At 39.2% G+C, this 6,029-nt stretch overlaps 1 pseudogene; it reads left to right on the plus strand.

Annotated features, from left to right (window-relative positions):
* The first annotated feature begins 1,475 nt into the window (after positions 1-1,475).
* LOC133716635 (cytochrome P450 736A117-like) lies at positions 1,476-3,344 on the plus strand (annotated as a pseudogene).
* The last annotated feature ends 2,685 nt before the right edge of the window (positions 3,345-6,029 follow it).

Here is a 6,029-nt window from a genome sequence, read left to right on the forward strand (position 1 = left end):
GTACGATCGATATGGGCTTATTCTATCCCTACAAAGAAATGATGGAATCAGACCCATCACACACCAGAAACGCCGCCAAATGCTGGCCTGCGTTTTCTATTCCTACCCCAAAACGACAGAAGTGTTTTGGAAAGTTTTGCTGATATTTGGTATCTGTTGACCCATACAAAGGCCTTCCCAGACTGGTAAAGTGTTCACCATGGGTAAGACCGCGATACCTTGAAGGTCTACAGAATAGACCTTAGTCGCTATATCCTCGAACAATGCAGAGATTATTGCTCTTCACGAAGTAGTTCGTGAATGTATATGGACTGGATCCATAGTTACGCATGTTCGAACAGTTGTGGTTTGAAGTCTACCACAGATGAGCCTACAAGCATTTAAGATAATGCTGCTTGTTTTGAAACAAATGAAGCAAGGCTGCATCAAAAGCGACAACATCAAGCATAAAATCAGCAACAACAGACTCTCCTAAAAGATCAAACAGAGGGGGAGATGTCTACATATATTGTCTCGAAACGTGAAGAGTGTGTTGTGCTCTTTTTTCCCTTTCGACCGAGGTTATTTTTGTCCCATAGGGTTTTTATTACTCGACAAGGTTTTTAATGAGGCAACGAGAGAAACACCACGTTTGGGAGACACAAGGAGGAGTATCTAAATCAGGGGGAGTATCCAGAAACATACTCCACACTCAACGCGCGTTGTGCTCTTTTTCTCCTTCGACCAAGGTTGTTTTTTCCCACAAGGTTTTATTACTTGGCAAGGTTTTTAACGAGGCAATTTCGAAGCGCACGGCCTAGACAATGCTATTAAACATGAAATATCCAAGGGGGAGTGTTGTAGTATACATGAATCATATTGTAGTATATATGAGTCATAGTATAAATGTCTATATCATGTATAAATAGGCACTTGAGTGTATAGATAAGGTACTTGAGTGTATAATATAGGTATAGAGACTTGTGTGACAAGCTTTATGCCAAAGGGCAACAAGCATGGCAATTATCATCATCACAGCTACCATGATTGAGCTGCAGCTGTAAATCAAGTTGATACCAAGCTTGAGATTATCTTTGAGCTTTCACACTTGTAATGTATTCCTATAAATACCCTCTTGTATGAGATGAATAAACACACATGAATCTCCATTCTCTCTGCAATATTACTCTCTCTACATTCCTGTTAATTTACGTTTTTCCTCAAACAAAATTAATATTAACAGTGTTTTAATAATTATGATTGAGGGCGAGATCTGCCAATACATGTTGTTGATTTAATCAAGCATTATTATAGTATTAATCCATTGATCAAGTAGGGGCAAATCTGCATTTCAACAGATTCTCTCGATCAGGATCAAAATCAATTAATATTAACAATGTATGTTTTTGATTAAGCACGCATTGCATTCTGCATAGGCTCAAATCTTATAAATGGATCACCCCTCATACAACACTTATAGCTAGAGATCGAAGAAGATGTCAAATCTCCTGCAAATTCTGGAACTAAAACTGAATGAAACCTCAATCTTCTGGCAACTCTTTTCGCCCAACTATATACCACTTCTCGCCATTTCCTTTTCCTCCTATACAGATGGTCTTCTCCTCATACCAACTCATCATCAGTTTCAGTACCACCATCTCCACCAAAGCTTCCTGTGATCGGAAACCTCCACCGGCTAGGGTTACTCCCTCACCGCTCTCTTCAAACTCTAGCGCAACGCCATGGGCCTGATCTAATGCTACTCCATCTCGGAAGCAGGCCTGTGCTTGTTGTCTCAACAGCTGAGGCTGCCTCCGAGATCTTCAAAACCCATGACATTGCATTCTCGGACAGACCCAAGTTTGTCTTCTTTCAGAAGGTTCTCTACAATTACAAGGACATAATATCGGCACCTTATGGTGAGTATTGGAGGCAGATGAGAAGTGTCTGTGTCTTAAATCTTTTGAGCAACAAAAGGGTTCATTCTTTTCGCACCGTGAGACTAGAGGAAACGATACTCATGATGAGCAACAAAGAACAGTCTTGTAGGGAGACATCTTCCTCCTCCTCATCAACATCGTCGGTTTTAAATTTAAGCGATATATTTATGAAGCTTACTAATGTTGTCATTTGTAGAGTTGCTATGGGTAGGAAGTACAGTGATCTCGGGGAAGGTCGTGGGAGGTTGTTTATGGATCTTTTTGTATAGAGCTGACAGAGTTCTTCACAAGGGTCAATATTGGTGACTATATCCCATGGCTTGCTTGGTTCACCCGTATGAATGGTTTCGACGCAAAACTAGATGATCTGGCTAAACGGATGGATGCCTTCCTTGATATGGTTATTCAAGAGCATATGGATAAATCAAAAAATTTAAATGATGATGATAATGAGAACGAAAAGGATTTGGTGGATGTTTTGCTTTGGGTTCAAAAAGAAAATGCAGTTGATTTTCCTATTGATCGTGTTAGCATGCAATCTCTCTCATCATCCTGGTATTTGACTAATTAACATGCAATCTCTCTTATTTACTCTGTCTACTGTCTCTCTCTCTCTCTCACACACACACACATATATATATTTTCCAGGTGTCTAATTATATATAATTTCTCTTCTTCTTTGTTTTCAAAGTAAATGAATAATTAAAAGTCATCACTGGTTTCATCAAATGAAAAAGTAGTAATGAGTCGACTCGACACATGTAGCTATAAACATGTATATATGTTAGGATTAATTTAACTGAGCTACATGCATTTGTTTGTAGGATGTGTTTTCCGGTGGCACTGATGCCATATTTGCGGCCCTGGAGTGGACAATGTCTGAACTTCTAAGGAATCCAAGAGTGATGAAGAATTTGCAACATGAAGTTAGGAGGATAGTCGGAAATGAAAAGGACGTAACAGAGGATGATTTGGTTGGAATGCAGTCAATTAATGCACTACTTGAAGGCAGTGACCAAAGAGACCTTTCGATTACATCCTCCATTTCCATTGCTATTGCCCAAGATGTCTAACCAAGATGTGAGAATAAAAGGTTACGAGATCAAGGCTAATACACAAGTTATGGTTAATGCATGGGCGCTTGGAAGAGATCCTAAGTCATACACAAATACTGGGCGGTACGAGCCAGAAAGATTTTTGGACAATGCCATAGACTATAAAGGGAATAACTTCGAACTAATTCCATTTGGGGCTGGGAGATGGGGTTGCCCTGGAATTCAGTTTGCTATGGTTGTTAAAGAGCTTGCTTTGGCAAACATTTTGCATAAGTTCGATTGGGCTTTGCCTCATGGTACAACAGGGGAAGACTTAGACATGACTGAAACCACTGGAGCAACCGCACACAGAAAGTATCCTTTAAATTAAGGCAGTGGCAACTCTATTTCATCCTAAAAGAGATTCTTCTTTTTAGGCAAAATAGTGTCAAACTACCTATTTTTCCTCAAATAGTGAATTATCCTTCTCTCTTGTTCATGTAAGCTGTAACCAGCTATTTTCTCGTCTTGTGTCACTCCCCCCACCCTCACTATTTGTTAGATCGCTTGCATCCACAAAGGGCAAGTTTTATGTCATGGCCGGAAAAACGAAAATGCAAGTTTTATATCTCCCAATCAACTAGTATATCTTCATCATTTCCTCTCATTTCCATCAAGTTTTGCATACAACAGAAGGCAACAACAAATTTACAAAATCACAACACGTGCACCGGTTCAAACCAGCTGTTGCCTCTGAAAATTACCTCGGCCGAGATAGTCGAGAGATCAATGAACAAACATCCTTCTTAAATGAAATGCAGGGCATGTCAGCACACAGCCGAGAGGCCAAGTGTGTAATTGTAGATGTAGTAGATGTAGTGCGCGTGATTAGCGATTGAAAGCTTAGGAAGGAACAAACTCAGCTGAAGGTTCGATGCCTTGGAGACAAGGACCTTTAGGTTGTTCAATGGATGAAGCAAATAGTGATTGGTAACCGAACAAGTAAGTTATAACTACTCCTAGTGCAAAAGCATAATAGACCTAGCCATGTGAACACAAATCCAACACTGCCTAAATCCTTGCTAGAGCAACTCTAATCACCTAAAGACCTCAATTGGTGTACAACTAGAGAAGCTAAACTTAAATAGCAAAAGACTAGAATCCAAATGCGAGAAACAGAAAGCTTAGAGCTTCCCTTTGCCCTTATCTATAGGGCTACGTACGCTCTTGAACAACATCAGCAGTAGGGTAAGTGAGACGCAAAGGAGCCACACCCACCTTCTTTTGAACCTGGAAACCCTTGTCAACCACCCAAGTGCGAAGGTTGAAAGCAGATGGGTCAACAAGTTGGCGTGTCAGAGGTTTCACGAGGAGAAAAGCCTGGGAAGAACGACCAACCGGGCCAGCCCCAATCTTGCTAAGATCAGGAGCACCATCACCCTCTGCTAAAAGCAAGGGATGCAACAAAACTTGCGGTCACATCTTCACCTGAAGCCATAGGATCGAAGAGAAGCGAAGAAACTAGGGTGCTGTCTTGGAGGCTACAACTAGGGTTGAGAGAAAAAAGATCTCCTAGGGTTTGGAATAGGCGAATTGTTCGATGTGGGATATGTTTTGATTTCATTGTGTTTTGCATAAAGCAGTAATGAAAAAATGATGTTTTATAATACCAACCAATTTTAGTTGTCCTATAGTCCAAGTCCAGTTCATAGTGTTCGTGTCCGGTCCAATTGCATAGGTCAGTCTAAGTACAAGTCCAGTTCATAGTGTTCGTGTCCAGTCCAATTGCATAGGTCAGTCTAAGTACAAGTCCAAGTCCAGTCCTATTGCATAGGTCAATCCATCGGATAGGTGTTCTGTTACCCTGTAAGGTGCCCAAGGGTTTTCAAGATAGTTGGAGAGTCGCTTCCTTCTAGGAATAGGTCGCATACCATGAAGCTTAACTAATTAGTTCTATTCATAATTTTTTAGCAAATTGGAGAGTAAGAGTGCACATTAAATCAAATTAGAAGTTCAAAAGCACAACCTATTTTAGGTATAAAGTATATGAAGGTAAAATGGTTTTAGCTCTTAAAAAAAATTACCAACGTTTATATATATATAGGATATTTCTTAGGTGCGGACGTTCGTATCGAAATTTCGGTACGGATTTCCTGTTTTCGACCACTTTCCGGTCACATTTTTACATCTTAACCGTTCATTTTTTAGGTCCTAATGTATAGATCACCTCTGCAAAATTTCAGCCAATTTGGTGATCGTTAAGGCATACAAAACTGCAATTTACACGAACGGACCGAATCTGTCGAACCGGAACCGTTCGTATTTATAATGGTAAATTGCAGTTTTGGATGCCTTAACGATCACCAAATTGGCTGAATTTTTGCAGAGGTGATCTATACATTAGGACCTAAAAACTGAACGGTTAAGATGTGAAAATGTGGCCGGAAAGTGGGGGAAAACCGGAAATCCGTACCGTCCGCACCTGAGACGGACTGTATATATATATATATATATATATATATATATATATAAGGGAAGGTCTCTTTTCTCACAATGATCAAGTAATATTGTCTACTCCATTATAAATTATAAAACTATTTGATAGAACAGAATATTTGTTCTTTTAGCATCATCTTAGTAATCTCATGTTCAATCCTTGTTTGTATTTCATGAATATATGTTTGTTTGTGTAATGTTAATTTAGAATTCTGAACCTTCAACACCTTTTGGTTCAAGAGTCGAGAACACAATAACTTAATGTTAAATCATGATTTAACACCCCATGCAAACTTAATTCTTAGAGCAACTGCCAATTTCGATGTAAGCTAATTATATCTCTCCATTTAAAACTAGAATTTAGTTAACAGTTTCAAGAATTCTCTCTAATTTTTCTAGGGTTTTTCAACAGCTTGATGTTGTAACTTGTAACTCAGTTGAAGTTTTGAACCCCTATTTTTTTTATTTTTTTAAGGAAGCGTTATAAGAGCTAACTCAGAGCCCTTATCCGAATTTATTAAAAAACAAGAAAAACAAGATACATAGCAAGAGGGGCTAAACCAAACCTTGCCAAGAGAAA

This window comes from Rosa rugosa, chromosome 6, assembly GCF_958449725.1.
Source record: "Rosa rugosa chromosome 6, drRosRugo1.1, whole genome shotgun sequence".
Classification (NCBI taxonomy): domain Eukaryota; kingdom Viridiplantae; phylum Streptophyta; class Magnoliopsida; order Rosales; family Rosaceae; genus Rosa; species Rosa rugosa.